Raw genomic sequence first — 18,471 nt, 5'->3', positions numbered from 1 at the left:
TCGAGTCGGGTGCTGCAGAACTTTATGGGTCATGGGGCATCCAGTTGGTGATGATTTGGGTGGAGAGTGGAACAGCCTATCACTCTCATGGATCCTGGTTTTATGAAGCTCGTCGGACATGTTGGAGGAAACACTATTTGGTATGGTACATCAAATTCTTGAAAAATTGATATCTTAGGTTGTCTTGCAGCATTGGTGAAGGGTGCAGCTGCCCTCCTGTGGGATGCTGGCCACCATGATGCCTTGGATCTTTTGACCACCCCCGGAAAACATTGACTACGCCACTGCCTCGCAAATCTGTGGTTATATACATACCGTATTTGTCAATAAACGCCCTTCGGGCGTTACATTTTCCCAAGGGGGGGCGTTTATTAGAGGTCATTTGTAGCACGACAATTCCCGTTAAAATCATTAGGTAAGCTTAAAAGTCACGCTAAAATGACGAACTATGAACTTTTGACACTGACTTTTGGTTCACTTCCGTGTTCCGATGCAGATTTTCGCCAATTATTGACGCTATTATTGACCATGTGGGGAACTTGGTAAGCTTTTCAACTGGGGTACAGCAGAACATGAAACGGCCACTTTCAAATGAAAGTTTGAGGTTGCACCCTTCTGTTTGAAGACAATCTTGAACTTGGTAATTTTAATACCAATGATTTTGAAGAGGAAAGTACCATAACACATGAGAATCTTTAATTGAGGCAGACAATTAACTTTTTGTTGGCAAAAACAGCAAATATTTTTCTAGTTTTTTAGGAAATACTTAGTCCAAAATTCTTATTGACTTCACATGCAAAAGTCTGGTAGCACTGTCTACTTCATTCAAAGGCGATAAAATTATGTTTTTTGTTGCATTTTTTAGTTTTTAAAAATGAACAAAATAACTGCCCGTTAAAAAAAATTGTTGGCCTACTGAAACAGAATTTGCTTTAGTAGCAGTTTGATTTTTGTCAAATTTATCATCGAATACATGATGCAATTTGAAGGAGAACTTGAATCGTGCATGACTTGATGATTGATCCGTTAACTAATGCATTTTACCAGGTGTTAATCGTTGCACTTTTAATTCCAATAAAAACCTACCATAAATTGATCCGTTTTTTTGCTGCTGATCACTAGTGATCAGGTTGGCTTCATGTACTTTCCAACCTTTCCTAGTTTTATTTATTTTTTCATTGGCAGTGTTTTTAATGTACGGGTAAAAATATACCAGTACATGTAAATATTATTACTCATCACTACCTGTGATGGCAAAATTACACATAAATATTTCTTTTTCTTTTTTAACAATACCTACTACTACCCAGGTGTACAAAATCTGGTAGATGCATCATTTAATATTCCCATTATGCAAATGAGGGTTATCTCCTTTGCATATAATGGGATATCAAATGAAGCAACTATCCAAATTGTAGATACGGTATTATAAAAAAACTGCCATAACATGAGCGGAATTGGGAGGGAAAATTAGTTATAATATTTTTACTTATCTTTCATTCAAAGAAAAAATATTGCATTAACAATTTGACCTTTTCATCTCCGAATAAGGAGATATTTTTACAAAATGGCAAAGTGGTACGGTAATCTTTGAAATTTTGTTCTAAAAATAAGTAAAATTCAAAATTCAGTATTTTCCAAGTTTTCTTCAGTCTTGTGCACTAGATTCGGTGACCAGTTTTTAGTTTCCACAGACTTGGACTAGCGTGAAATGCATAAAAATTGTTGCTTTAATTTTTTTACTGCCCCATTTTTTGGGGATAGTTTTTCACAAATATTTTCCACTTCAAGAATTTGAACCCATGTGTACATGCCTACTTGTGAACTACCTATCTGCAATGTGTGAAAGCCAGTCGCTTATTAGCTGTCATAATACACTTAAAGCTATCCTTCTCTATGCAAGCTGCAATAATTGTAATCGGGAACAAAGACATGGCCGCTTGCCTATTGTGTTCAATTCCAGTGTATGCATACATCTCCCTGCTATGAATTATTATTAGCCAGCACAGGCTTTGTTTAACTCCATTTCATCACCTGGTCTAAAAGGAAATCCCCATGCAAAGAAGGTCAATATCTATTCACTGATTGATAAAAATTAGTTTTGTAAAATGGAGGTCACCAGTATGATGATAATAACACACTCTGTATAAAAATGCATTAATTTTGTTGCCTTGATCTTACCAGTGCATCTTCCCTATTATATAGCATGGCTGAGCAGGATGCACAGCTCCGTAACCAATTATTAAAGGCTAGATGATATTGTCAACTAGCTTAAAAAGCATGGAAATAGGCTAGCATTTGTAATTATCATATTTGCAGGAGAAACTGAACTGTGAGTGGTGATAATTTGAGTGGAAAGATGCACTGGCTCCTATGATTAAAGGCAATCGTGTATGTCATCGTCTGGGTCTATTTGCATATACTGAAGGCAAAGTTCATTATTACTGCACCCTATGTAAGAAAATAGGACTGACCATGCATAGTCGTGATTGATATGCGTAACCAGTAGCCAAATGATTTGGCATTGCAAAAAAGGACCGATGAACTTTGCCATTGGTGAAGATATTGATGCAGGCATTGGACATTCAAGGTCAAGGGTAACAAGGCAGATGTTGATGAAGCTTGATGACCAGCAGTCTGGAAAAATAGATAAAGAAAAGAAATAAGACTTTCACTCTGTCCTGTTTATATCCAGAATTTAAGATCAAGTAAACCATGTGTAACAAGTTTTAATATTTTGTTATTAATATTTACCATTTTATGTTTTAAAAATCAGATAGCTTGAAAATGTATTATAAATGTTACCAAGTTCACAACAAATTTGAAATTTTATCATTTTCCAAAATTACTAACATACAAAAATTTTTGTAGAAAATCTATATTCAAAATCCGGCCAAGAGAGTGGACTGGCTGGTCAGACAGACTGATGGTCGGCCATTGATCAATAATGGGATGTTTATGATATTGACAAAACTTGCATTGATTCTACAATGGACTCCAATGAATCTGATATTATATTATTTGGCTTTGTGTAATGAATGATTTTTATGGAATTACCAGCTGTTTTGTTTAACTGCTTACCAGTTCTAAAATCAATGCTATACATTTAGCTTTGGAATAATTTTGCCATTAAAAACTTATTGTTAAATATTGTTGTCATTAAAAATTAAATCAAATGACTGATTTGCAATGTTTAATTAAACATTGAAATGATAAATCAAAACAAAAGATTCAAGTGATGCATAAAATGTACTTAATAGAATCATTTGGTCATTTGTTGTCATTAATTTTAATGGATTTAAAAGATAAACAGTTAGGTTACATTTCAACCAATCCAGCACAAGAATATCATTAAACTTGGGTTAAATTCTTATTGATTAAAATGGAAATTGCAGCTGTTCAATGCCAGAGTAAGTAAATATTGGGATACAGGGACAAAAAGAGAAAACATATTTTAAAGGAGTATTTCGTGATCCTAGCATCATCTTTTTATGACATTTTTCAGTACATATCCACGAAAAAACCATATTCCCAAAATTTCAGTTGATTCCGATTTTATGCTTATGCGAGTTATGCATGATTATGTGTATTACGGCTCCATAGACAATACGTTGTAATTTCGTTCTGGTGCACCAGAACGAAATTCAAATTTCATGTATCTTTGCTAAACTAATTAATCTGCAAGAAATATTTTGTACATAAACATTATGTAGCCAGAGTATTCCAGTGATATAAAAATCTCAACTTTTTTTTGAGTAAAGTGGGGGATGAGGCTGTGGATCATTTAAATGCCCCTTTAAGGGCCCGACAGTCCCAGGTTTTGCATTTTGGGAGATTGTTGTTTTTAAAATTTTTCTAAAATCATGTACATTTGGCCATTTTAGGTGAAAATTTGTAAAAACTTTGGACAACTTTGAAAATATGTTTCTCATCAAATTTTTACCATATTTTTGAAGCTATGATATTTTGGGGTTCAATTCCAACTGACCCTACTTAAAAATTCGTGTTGGCCCATGAAACTCACAATTTGGTTTTTTTCGTCGCCTGAAGGCAATGCATATGATTCTACTTTTTGCTGCTGCTGAACCTTCCATCAACATAAAGCCATAGATCAGGCAACTGCTTTGAGATGAAACCAAACAGATAAATTTTATTTTATCGAAAAATTATGCAAATAGTCTAGAACGGATATTATGATTTGTATCTGAATTGAAAATCAGTATCCAATTTATTTCTGATGTAATCTAATTCTTGAAGTACTGCTGTGGAAAGTGGGTCGGGTTTTTAAGTGTTGACATCATGATGAGAATTGAGAAGAAACAATTTGTTTAAAATTTAGTATGCAATTGTAATGGTTAAAATGTCCTGACTGGGTAAAATGGGGTTTCAAAATATAATCAAAATTTTATGAATTTATATTTTATGCAAAGTAGCACCTTAATACAGCCTCAAAATTCAGGGAGGCTGCAAAGGCCATGGCCTCCGTAGGACTAGGCCTTAGTGCCCCAATGTCAAATCATTCTCCAGTACATGTTTGTCTTGTCCTTTGCTCACTGGCCCTTAAATGAGTGCCCTCAAAAATTCAATTTCAAGGTCTGATCTGATATTTAACATTATTCATGTGATTGAAATGAACCAAATTATAGATAACTTTTGTGCTGCAAATTATAATAGTATCAGTCACTATAATTATGATTGGCTCATTTGTATAGGATTATTGACAATAATCATAAAATGAACTCAATTACAGCTGTTGGTTTTTATTACCTACACAACAAAACAAAATGTCATGATAATTCAGCACCAATGCACATGTAATAAAAACCCGAAAAGTAATAAATAGCAGTTGTTGATTGTAAACATAAAGGTTTTCCAGTTCACTTCCAACTAAAAATAAAATGGCATAAATATATTATGCTAACAAAATTTAAGGAAATTTATTCAACTTCACTTGGAAACATTAAAATTTTTAGGCGAGTTGAATAATTTTGCATTTGTTGAAATTTCTAGCTGCTAGTTTTCCTTGCACTGTTCCTATAAATTTCGATTTATATTGGTAAAATCAATACCTTGGTTAATCCTGAACCAATATTTGTTATGAATTTGAAAAAGCCATGAATATATTTTAATAGATGTGCCACATCTAATATCATGATTGTATTTAAATTTGCCCTGGAAAATAATAAAAACAATTTTGCAACATGTATTTTGTGACAAAGGCTTGCATAATAGTTACTATTACTAATCCCAAAACAAAAGATTTTGTATTTAATTCAATATGAAATGAATTCTTAAATACTTGTATTGGACATGGCCATTAATTGAGCCACTTAACATTCTAGGTTTTCTTAACATGGAGCTTCTATCTGGTAAGACTTCCTGACAAATTATTAATGCCTTGCAGATCTGCATATGACAGCTGGTTACAGAATATTGAATAATAGCCTCTAATATGTAACCATACAATGCAATGTAGTCAATTTCATTTAGACATTTATAATCCTTTTGAATATCAAATTGATTTAATTTGAGTCTGGCCCCTGCTGAGAAGGAACAAAAACATATATTTTGAAAGATGAAGTTTTAAGTTTATATTAATTATTAAAAAATTTCAGATTGGTTCACTGCTGTTTTTTGTTTGTTTTTTAATTATAAATTTATCAATTAATTTTATAAAATCATGCTAGCACAATGCCTATAGGCCACATGTCCAGGGTTCGAATTAGGCTGTATCGCATAGCAGTTTGCTCCGCATTTTGAAGTATCTGCTACCCAATTTTGCATTTGTATAGCACTTTTTATAGTGCTTTAGTATGTGGAAGTATCCTGATTATGAGAAATTAGCCAAAAACTGCTACGCAAATTTTTTTAACGAATTCCAACACTGCACATGTCTTGTATGAGTAAAACTTGTGCAAGTAAAACTTAGGCCTATGTGTCATATTCTGCACAATGTTCAGTTTCTTGGATATAATGCATATGACAGTAGGCTTGTTTTTTTAAATAAGTTTCAAATTTGCTATTTTTTTTCAATAGTAATTTGCACATTCAAAAAATAATTTAGCTCAATCAAAATTTTCTATGAATTGCGCAGTCAATCACAATGTATATTGACCTTTGTGAACCTTTAGCTCTAGATACTATGTACATCCTGGATATCTTTACCAGATGATGGTACTAAGGTTGCAATATGTTCAAGAAGTCACTTGTGCATGTACATTTTAAGATTGTGGTGTATGCAGGCAGTATAGTGTACGTTTGTAGTGGCGTAATGAAGACTTGAAAACCAGGAAGCGAGAGTCAGTCAAGATGTGAACGATGATATGGACCTTGGTTTATCAAACCCTGCAGCTGTGTTACTTTAGAAACCTTTTCACAGAGAAATGAGATAGGAAAAATAGATGTGTGACTTTTTTCTTCTAATCAGATCTTGTAAGCAGTAGTAATATTGAAGTGGACTTTGATTTTAAAGCTTTCATACCATTTGGCATTCTAAATAAATGCATGGAGTCCGGTTTGGAATCCCATCCCTCTTGGCCTACACCATTTCAAGTTTACAAGAAGTCTGAAAAAAAAAAAGAAATAATGAAAGCCAATAGATATAAATTAAATTGGGAATTTGTACATTACTTATAAAATAATTTCCAAGTGGCGAATAGGCGTGACATTTCATGAAAAATAATTTTAAAATTTCTTGTATAAAATGTGGTGTTGCATCAGCGCTACCCCTAGATTAGGTTTTGGGATGGAATGGGTGAAAATTATACATTGAATCCTATTAGGAAAACAGTACAGGGTAGTCCAAAACAAATTGTAACAATAGCCTCACAATATAGTTGATATTATTTCCAAGTGAAGTGAGAAACAAGATGGAGGACAGGAAGGAAATAAGCTGTATAGTGGTCGACAGCGGTTCATGGTTCAGACTTGCAGGAAGTGTGGATTTGAATGGTAGAGGAAGAGAAGTACTAAAGTATCACTTCCTTTTTGTGTTCAGCAAACAGGTCATTGTCAGTGGTTTCCTAGGTGCAGGCCTACATGTAATCTGCCTATGGTTACATGTAGTTGTCTGCAATTGACACTGTAAAATTATAGTCGCAAAAGTACACCAATTTGTTTGAGACTTTTTTGGGTTAAATGTCTCCATGATGGCGAATTCAAAGTTGAATGTATGTAAAATGGCAATATGGGCGAAAAAAAATGCATTTCACCCCACATCTCTAAAATGTCTTTGCAAAGACAATTGTACTCCTATCCGTCATTTCTGAAACAAAGGATCAATGCAAAAGTTTGAACACTAATTCAGAAACTCTAGATAGCAATAAAGGGGGGCCGTAAGATGATGCACATTTCCCAAAACTTCTCCAAGCATAGGTTAAAGGGCAACTTGCAGATGGGTTTTGGAATGTAGTAATTGGAATCCATTGTTGATACATTGGGTTTGGGCTCAACTTTGATTTCATAGGATATGGTGCACAAGTTTCATGGTGCTATTAGAAATGAATGCTTGTGTTGAGGTTATTAAAATAAGCAAATATAATGAGCTAATTCCTTGTCGGAGACAATAAAACAATTAAAAACTAAAATATCATGTTAATCACCGGCAGGCATTATATATTTGCGATAGATTTTCGACAAATTACAAAAAGAAATCCAACATGTACTTTTTGAACATGAAACCTAAAGTTGGCAATTTTGATATTACGTACCCTAGTTGACCCTGATAACTATTTACCCTGCGTACTGTAAGGAAATTGCACGTCAGTGAATTGTCCTTATCAGAATGACATGACAGGCTGTAAGAGTTACTATCTTTTCAACACCTTGCGCACGGCCTATCACGTACCAGATTTGCATGTCCACATGTGGCATTGCAGATAATTATAGGGAAATCCCACATATGTGTGCATGATAGTCTGCAGGTAAAAGCCTTGATTACAAGTTTTGTTGCACACAAAAGTGGGGTCAAAATGTTGTAAATTTTAACTGTTTGGCATTCCTTCCTAGAATTAAAAAAATATCCCTTCGGTGTGACTTTCTAGGATTTTGTAAATTCAAAGAGCCTGCCATAATTGACCTTAAGTTTTTGCACAAAACAAAATTGACTGATTTTGTCAACAAATTTGCATTCAACTTGAAAGTTGTGTTAAAAATACTTCGAATCAAAATATAAAGTTTCCTGTGACCAACATCTTAATCTAAATTGAAACAGGAATAAATAAAATTACAATTTACAATTTCATTTCTCATTCAATTTCCTAAACAAAGCCCAGTACATAGACTCTCTGTCCAAATGTTAACTGCTTGGCCATCCCCAGGTACCCATGGGCTGGAGTTACAATTGACAAGTGCATTTAGACCAGGCTGTAGATGAGCTGGGTGTCACTTGGAGCGTAAACTTATCCCATATGGTTTTTCTAGATCAGAATTTCATGAGGAATAAGAATATCTTGGGTAACAAGCCCCTATCCTGAACAGGCTCCCACAAAAGGGGGTTCTTTCCGGGGTCCATTTTTAAGGATAAAATATCATAAGTTACGTTTAAACACAATAGTGTAGAGCAAACTCTTATAAATCTCATAATGTACACCCAATTAGTAAATTAAGCCCAACATATTTGATGTGGTAACAATCTGGAGGGTGGAAGAGTAGTAGGGGGTCTCTAAGGGACCCCTATTTCCGGGGGGGTCCATTTTAAAGGAAAACATACCTTACGCAAAGTTACGCTTAAACACAAAATAGTATAAAGTACACTCTTTTTAATGCCAAGATTGAACCCACTTATTTAATAAGCCTTTTATATTTGATGTGGTACCAATATGGGGGTGGGTGTAGAAGGGGGGTCTCTAAATGGCCCCTATTTAAAAACAACACCAGTGAAATTTGCCTAAAGTTTATTCTTTGTTTGGTATGACCAGATTTTTATGAAGATTAAGTATATCTTGACCAAGAAAGTCAAACTCCTTCATGCAAACATCCAGCCACCAACTCCCCACCCCACCCCCAAACAGGGGGTGCCATTCAGGCGTTATGAGCATTTTGAGAATATAATGTGTAATAATGTATGATACTGTAATTTCAAATAATTATGATGCAACACATCTTACAAGCTAAAATCAAAATTAATGTTGATATCATGATATGTTATTCCAAAACTCGATGGCAACAATACTGTGTGTGTGTGTGTGTGGGGGGGGGGGGGCTCTAAGAGGAAGTCTCTGAAGACCCCATATTTAATAGACAGGATGGGGTCTTTAGTCTTTAGGGGAATCTTATATTATACGGTTCCAAGCATTTGGGTCCGTAATTTGTAGGAAAATACTTCATACCATTATGTTACCCTTTGGTTCAAATCGGGCACAAATACTTGTTTGTACTATAAAGTTTGCTTTAAAGTTCTACCAATTATGCTTACTTAATCCTCTGTATCGCTTTCATCGCTGTTGCCTACAAAGTCTTCACAATCATGATCTATAAACAGTTCTTGCATATCATAAGGCATAACCTTCTCGAGCCATCTCAGGTCTAGTGATTCTGTCCATCCATTGTCAGCAATGTTTCCAGCCTCATAACTACAAAGGACTGCTGAGTGCCATTCTCTAGCGATAAAGTTTGATCTCAAAATATGAAGTCTCAGTGTATGCTGGCATGGTGGTAGCAATGACACATCAGTGATCTTGTTCTGTTTGGTAAATTTCCGATCAAAGAGTATATACCGGGCCTCGTTGACGCTTTTACACTTTATGCTATACAGCAAGGCAACATATTCTTCAAGGTCTGCCTCCAGGGTTTCAGCAAAAGACACCCCAAGATTGGAGAAGGTATCCAGGAATTTAGGCTTGCATTCAAGTAACTAATTCCAACAAGTTTGTTTACCTTTACAAAAGAAGGAGGAGTTGTAGTCATTGCCTTTGAAGGCATGAAATCCTATCAGCGATGTCTTCTGTGCTGGTGTTAGGTCTATGTCGCTCATTCTAAAAACCTTGCGATATGTGCTTGTGTTTGTATCTAGTACAACTCTTGCACCATCGTCAATGAAGTGTGATAACGCTAGGATTGCAATATCTATGTCACCAGAATGAGATCGGATGATGACTGTGCCACTATCATTATTTCTCAAGACATGATGCATGTGCAAGATAACCTTTGTGTCAGCTTCTTCTTGTTCTGTGGTAAGTTCTGGGACCTCTGCAGTACCTTCTTTGGTCACGAGAGTACATTTCTGGTATGAAGAGAAGTAAACCACTTCACTCTTAAGACTTCCCAGGATAGTTTCTCTCTTGGACTCCAGCACACTCTGGATAAGGTCAATCAGTCTCGCTTTTGTTCTCACCATTGGAGAGGAAACCTGTGAAGTCGCAGGGCAACTTTGATTGGGCTGACCGCACTATTATTTTGGGTGCCGTTCCACGTCTATCTCTCTCAGTTGATTTGATACTCTGTGGTAGCCTTTGGGGATGCATGAAAACACCTTCAAGGCAAGAGCCTCAAATGTATTGGGATACGTTTAAATGTTCTAATTAACGCCATCAAGTCAACCACATAAGCAGCCACGCTTTCATTTGCTGGTAGTCTGCTGGTAGGATCTAATGTGTCGGTAGGATCCAGTGTACTGTTCTGTAATAGAACTTTCATCAGGTCACTTTTGTCATTTTTCCTTCTTGTACCATCTGCATTTGCTAAGCTCAAGGGAACAGGAGTTAAAGGATACTCTAAGGCTTTCTTGAAATCAATGATTTTACCATGGTTTGTTGATGTAGCTCAAGCGCCCCTAAGACATCTCGATTAGCTTCTACTACCTTCACTTTGCCCTTCGCCTTTAATTTCAATCTTCTTACCACTGTCAGAAAACAGGGAAAGTTTGTTGCGTTTAAGAGGATCGTGGAACTTGGTTTCAGTAGACTCAAGTCTGTCTTTTACAAAGCTTTCATGTGCACCTTTCCCAACTGACGCAACATCAAGGATTCCATCTGCTAGATCTTTTTTGACAGGTGTTCACCAGAGCTGAGATTGTACAACTCATCTGAACTTAAACTTTGATCAAATGGGTTGATATATTCCGAAGTCATGACATGGACAAGTTTCTGCACTCGTTTCTCCGATGTTAGGATGCTGGATGGCCTTACTTGTTTGTATACATCACCTAGAGGCTCAGTATTAGAGAATGCCCTAAGTTTACTTGTATTCTCTGCTTGGCTGGCACGGTTGAGAGTCCATTTAAGAATCGACTTGTCATCTGCAGAAAACGCCTTGATTCCACCTGCAACTTTGGAATCTCGGTTGATGGTTTGTTCTCCACGTTGATCTATGGCAGTTCGTAATGCCTAATTACCCTGCCCTTGTACTGATAATCCCTTCTTCTCGATTAGCTGGCGATTTCCAGGATACAGTGACTCAATGTCCTCCATACACTTGGCATAGTAGGTTCCATATCTTGCCAGCATACACTGAGACTTCATATTTTGAGATCAAACTTTATCGCTAGAGAATGACGCTCAGCAGTCCTTTGTAGTTATGAGGCTGGAAACATTGCTGACAATGGATGGACAGAATCACTAGAACTGAGATTGCTCGAGAAGGTTATGCCTGATGATATGCAAGAACTGTTTATAGATCATGATTGTGAAGACTTTGTAGGCAACAGCGATGAAAGCGATACAGAGGATTAAGTAAGTATAATTGGTAGAACTTTAAAGCAAACTTTATAGTACAAACAAGTATTTGTGCCCTATTTGAACCAAAGGGTAACATAATGGTATTTTCCTACAAATTACGGACCCAAATGCTTGGAACCGTATAATATAAGATTCCCCTAAAGACTAAAGACCCCATCCCGCCTATTAAATATGGGGTCTTCAGAGACTTCCTCTTCTAGCCCCGCCCCCCCCACACAGTATTGTTGCCATCGAGTTTTGGAATAACATATCAACATTAATTTTGATTTTAGGTTGTAAGATGTGTTGCATCATAATTATTTGAAATTACAGTATCATACATTATTACACATTATATTATATTCTCAAAATGCTCATAACGCCTGAATGGTACCCCCTGTTTGGGGGTGGGGGGGTGGTGAGTTGGTGGCTGGATGTTTGTATGAAGGAGTTTGACTTTCTTGGTCAAGATATACTTAATCTTCATAAAAATCAATCAAAAAGAATAAACTTTAGGCAAATTTCACTGGTGTTGTTTTTAAATAGGGGGCCATTTAGAACCCCCCCCCCTTCTACACCCCACCCCCATATTGTTACCACATCAAATATAAAAGGCTTATTTAAATAAGTGGGTTCAATCTTAAAATTAAAAAGAGTGTACTTTATACTATTTTGTGTTAAAAGTGTAACTTAGGGTATGTTTTCCTTTAAAATGGACCCCCGGAAATAGGGGTCCTTTAGAGACCCCCCTACTACTCTTCCACCCTCCAGATTGTTACCACATCAAATATGTTGGGCTTAATTTACTAATTGGGTGTACATTATGAGATTTATAAGAGTCTGCTCTACACTATTGTGTTTAAACTTAACTTATGATATTTTATCCTTAAAAAATGGACCCCCCGGAAAGAACCCCCCTTTTGTGGGAGCCTGTTCAGGATAGGGCTTGTTACCCAAGATATTCTTATTCCTCATGAAATTCTGATCTAGAAAAACCATATGGGATAAGTTTACGCTCCAAGTGACACCTAGCTCATCTACAGCCTGGTCTAATTAGCTATTCAATGTAGTTGATTGATGCTGCTTACATAATTCTGGTTCAATTCTATTCCTCAACTGGATTCTCTTCAGTCTGCGACACAGACTAAGTTATGTAAACAGTCGTTGGATTTGATTTTAATCAAGCGGTTCAGTTAATTGTGATTGCAGTTATTCAGTTGGTGCTAATTACGACTATTGTGGACAGAAGCTTAACTAGAAGTTCACAGATTTATAGTAATAACCATTTATAAAATATAATTGAAAGCAGGGATGTGCAATTTCATTTGTTTTAGATTCTGTTAATGTTTAATTCTGTTGGTGTTTTTGATCAGTTAATTGTGATTGCAGTTATTCAGTCGGTGCTAATTACAACTATTGTGGACAGAAGAAGCTTCTAGAAGTTCACGGATTTGTAGTACTAACCATTTATATTGGTGTAATCACAAGTAATTGTTAATTAACACATTTCAACTGATAGTACAATTGAAAGCTGGGATGTGCAATTTCATTTGTTTTAGATTCTGTTTTATAATGTAAATAGTTGTGGGGTTTTGATCAGTTATTTTGTAATTAGTTAATCAGTCGGTGCTAATTACAACTATTGTGGACAGAAGAAGCTTCTAGACGTTCACAACAATAACAATGGATGTAATCACAAGTAATTGTTAGTTTTAAACAAGTCATTTGAAAGTTAATTTTAAATTGATAATACAATGAAAGCTACACTTGTTCAGATTTATAGCAAAATATGATTTTCTTGAATTAAGATTGGCCTTTTGCTTTGGAATGTCCAATTTCATCCGTTTTGGACTCTTAATTTAATGTCCAGGTTGTCCACAACTATCTCTTTAGATTCAAAGATAGATGAACTGAAAATTCTACCCTGCTGTGATCATATAGTTTCATCCAATTTTAATTGTGTGATTATAATCAAATTCTGAATCAATAACAACCAGGGTCAATTTTATACTTGAGCGCTATTTTTAGTTTGTTTATGTATGCCTACTCCACATCAAAAGGGAATTTCCCAAAGGGCTTGGAGTAAGACAAGGTAAACATGAAGGGGCCGGAGAGAGTTGGAGTAATTTGCCATTATTAAGAGGATTTTATGCGTGAAAATGGAAGAGGATTATTCAAGGGCAATATTTTGATTAATTGCGTGAAATATGACACTATACACATATACCATTTTTCAAATGTCAAAGATCTATGTTAATTTATGCAATTAAAAAAATTCAATGGTAATGAATTGATATCGATTTCAAGAAGTCATTTGTTTTAGAAATGGAAAGAATTTGATTAATTAAATAGATCAAAAAATAGTACCCATAGACACTGATAGAATTTGTAAGACATTTTTACCAGGGACAGAAATTAAGTGTCAATAGGTTGGCCGATTTCAAAATACTGCAAAATTTATAGTTAAAGATGCACACTGCTATTTTAAGACTTTTTTTTCACATTATTAATGCTTAATAGTCTCGTAGCATTATAATTTCAGTATTTATCCTCCGTGCTAAGCTGATAGTAATTCATTATTGATTGAAGTAAGCTGTTCATCATGGCTGGCCCATCTTTGTACTCGTAAACTGACCTCGCCTGATCTGATACAATGACGGATGCGCCGTCACATGGGACACTGTGTTTGCTAGAATCGGACCAACCCGTCTTGAGGATCTTGAGTCGTTCACTCGTTGCCAGGACACCTCGCTTAACCATATTCATTCGGACATGTCCAACTAGTGCAGTTTAATAACGCAACCATTTTCCTGGCACTTTTTGGTTAGATTTATTGTAATATTTGGAATTGTGAAAACTATTTGGTTGAATGACCGGTTTTGAAATTGACATGCCTTTTTTGTTTGCAAATCTTGTAATTTTCTGACCGGCAATCCAAGGTAAACATGACGCCATTTTAAAATGTCACATGCAAAGCATTAATGCTATTTTGGGATGGTGTGAGGATGGACAGTGCTCTTGTGATAATGTTTGGATACTTTGATAGTGATACCGTACTGTATCATAATATAGGAACCTGGATTTCGAGTTGGTATTTTATGTAACGCAGTGCTCAGCAAGATGAAGATTTTCAGTGTTCAAATAAATAAACATCTAACATTAAGCACATGTACCATTGTTTTACTTTGAATTATTCTTGAAGAGGTGAAAAGAAATATTTTAATTGCTAAAACTTTTAAATCGGCTACTTGCTTTTTGCCTAACAAAATGGTAACCCTTTTCACCAAATTTTCCATCTATCCTAAAATCTTGATGCATTGTGCAATATGTAAACAGCCATGTCAAAATGCACTGATGCAAGCATAGCTCCACAATGTAGGTACACTAAAGCATGTATAATAACCAATTGTACATGCACCCTCGATTCATGCCTGTACGTGTATAGTCGCTGCACGACTGAATTTACCCCCATTTTGGCTCGTGAGATTTTTCCTTGTTATTTTTACCCATTGTATTATGCAAATGATTTTCTTTAGGGTATTGAACTCTCTATGCAAACACGCCACAGGGATAGTTCTATTTGACGCTGACACAGTTCCAGAAATGTTTTGCAGCTAGTTGCCCAATGGCTGCGTACGTTCATTTACAGACTCTGCAGATGGGCAAGATTCAGTCGGAAAATGACGACGATGCCAGGATGATATTGTTTACCCACTCCTTTACAACATTAACACTACTGTTTTTTTTATCGTCATCATGTGATGTCGCTATAAGGACTGCCGAGCAAAAACTAACGAACTAGTCGAGTTGAGGAAATACGTAGGAATCGTTTAAACTGAAGTGGGAGTCGACAATTATCATCCGCGATTTGGGCTTATTGAGCTCTGGGTATAAATAATAATGGAATATTTCATGTGCGGGGTATCATGTTACGCACTATTGATGTGATATCACATTCGAGCATTGAAACGCAAGAGTGTAAAATAAGACTCCCCTACTAGAATTCCGAATCGAAGTAGGAGGGGGAGCATGTTGGATGACAAATGAAAAAACATTTGGGCATTTTGCACCTTTTATTTAATATCATAACCTTGGCAACTTGAATAATTTAACATTTTTTTTAAAGATGCGTGAAGATTGAATTTCAACTGCCAGATATTTAGCTGGGAAAGATGATAGAACTGACATGAATTGGTACTTTTTGAACCATAGTGGGATCTTATGCTAGGATAGTGTCAATTTGATTCCATTTTGATCGTGCATAAAAACTATCATTTTGAACAAACACAATTCATAGTATCAGTTTAATTTATAATGTGCATAAGATAAACATCCTATCAATTTAAGATTGATGATGGTAATAATACACTGAAAAAAAAAAATGGCAACAGTTAACCTTTTTAAATATCAAATATCAACAAAGCCAATCAACCAAAAAATAAGAATTTATATAAGCATTAATAATTAAGCATTTTGATAAATTAATCCTGGAGCCAACTGAAATTTCGAAAACCTATCAAAAATAGCACCCTTTACCATATTGCCATTTATATAGGATATTATTATGAGTATAATTTAAAAATAATGTCCAAGGTATAAATTTTTAATGTGTTAGATGAATAATAGCTTCGGGGAGTAAGCCGTTAGTTCAGTGTAATATCTGATCAAACTGAATTCACGTCATCGAGTGTGTATGTGTGCTGGCTTTTGTACGTTGGCTCATTGTATCAGTGACTTGTGTATGTATCTATGCCAGACAAATTATCTATGTCTGGACTGCAAATCTATGATTTGATAGTCGTGTTTTGATGATGTAGATTTCTTCTGTATACATCATACATAGATAGCCAGCTGACTGGAACATGCCGTAATCGTAGCATGCCGTGCATTTGCACAGTAAGCACGACCAATAACAATATTGTTGATTTATTAACACCTTAACGCAGCATAGCAATCTTTGTTGTTAGGCTGTGTCCATAAAATATGTAACAATTGCAGTGCAGATTTGCAATGGATAGGTGATGTGAATTCACTGAATTGTATAGCATTTCTACACTGGTTATTGTTTGGTATGGTAACCAAGTGTTTATAGTGTTAACTGTTTGTCTGCCATTATTAATACACAATTATTTCTTGTGTAATAGTCCCAAAATAGAAACAATTTTAAAAAGTACCGTAACATTTAGCTACATTTTTCAGTGATGTTTCTTATACACATAAAACAAAATTGAAACATTTCCAGAAAGCAGAAATATATTTGTTTCTTTTCCCCCAATTGTTAGTTCTGGATATTTCCTCTTATTTTGAGCCAAACAAAGTGGGAGACAAAACAAGAATAACCACTATTCCAGTGCCTATGTCGCCAATGTTACTCTGTCGATCTTTTCCGAGGTTTGTCCTTCATTTTACTAAAATTGTCTGATTTGGTCACAAATACAACACCTGAGAGCCATGATTTTTGCAATGTATGTTAGTTTGTTAAAAAGTACATTGCAGTTGCAATTGTGTACATATCACTCTGATATCAGAATAATTTTGAAAAACATTGAGTGCGTCCTTGTCAGTTAATGTTATAATATTGCTTGTACTAGTAGATGTATTTTAATGAAAATTTAGCTTCTTTATGGTGTACACAGAAGGGTGTAGTATTTCAAGTGGGTTAAAAATCTGATAGAATTCAAGACTACACCCACTTCATCATGTAGCGCCATTCCTGTTGTGTCTGCCATACCTCTTAAGGCTAAATTTGCAGATGAAAAATTTACATATTTAAATGTACCACAAAAATGGTTCAAAATGACGGAAAATGGTAAAAACTAATTTTTCATTGATAATGGACGAATCTTACCCATCAAAATTTGACACCGGATCCAGATAATTTGTCACAAACTACCAGGGTTCGAATTCGTTTTAAAAAATTTGCGTAGTAGTTTATGGCCAATTCCTCTTAATCAAGATACTTCCATATACTAAAGCACTATAAACATTGCTATACAAGTGCAAAATTGGGTAGCAGTTACTTCAAAATATGGAGCAAACTGCTATGCGATACAGCCGAATTCGAACCCTGCAAACTACACTTTCTGGACATTTCGAGAGTATCCAATGTTGCATTTGGAAGAGGCAGGCTTTTCAATATGGAATCTCAAGTTGATGGGAATCTTTTTGATACATCCTGTAGAAAATATTAACATAGTCAGTGAAACCGGGCTAAAACTTGACATGTATGCAATCTATGTACCATGCAGATTCCTCGGTGAAAATAAAATACAACGATTTCCCCAAAATATTACCAATGCCTTAAATCCATACACCTCTATGCACCACCGATTCCATACACGATTTGCGTAATTATGTAGATAAGCCCGTCAGCCATTGTTTCTAATATTTCGGAGCTAGCGCGAAATGTGTAGCGACTGACAATGCTCTAGAATTACCTGTTCACTATGGTGGTCTAAAAATAACTTGAAGAATTTAATACATAGAGACCATCTATAATATAGCAAAATCAATCGCAAGATGATTGTGTTAATTATTGTTGTTGGTCTAGGACGATTCCTCTTTGTTGGTTTGCACATGATGTAATTTCTATACATAATTGTATTCAAATGTGGGATTGCCTGCTCCAGAAAGGAGTCTTAACCTTGAGCTACATTCTGTTTTATGTTACCGCAGCACTTGACGATCGTAATGGCAGAACACATGATGGCAGCAGTGCGTTATATGGCTAGATCAAATCAAGGTGGTTATACAGTATGCATGCGTTTTGATGATGGAATTGGTTTTGTTGATTTGATCAAATTCAGACTCGTTGTCT

General features: G+C 35.5%; 1 protein-coding gene across 1 annotated transcript in view; it reads left to right on the top strand.

Moving 5' to 3' along the window:
* Window positions 1–18,471, top strand: part of LOC140147516 (ELAV-like protein 3) — a 68,985-nt gene that overhangs the window by 17,682 nt on the left and 32,832 nt on the right.

The sequence above is a fragment of the Amphiura filiformis genome, chromosome 1, assembly GCF_039555335.1.
Source record: "Amphiura filiformis chromosome 1, Afil_fr2py, whole genome shotgun sequence".
Taxonomy (NCBI): Eukaryota; Metazoa; Echinodermata; class Ophiuroidea; order Amphilepidida; family Amphiuridae; genus Amphiura; species Amphiura filiformis.
This window is presented reverse-complemented; position numbering and strand designations above follow the sequence as displayed.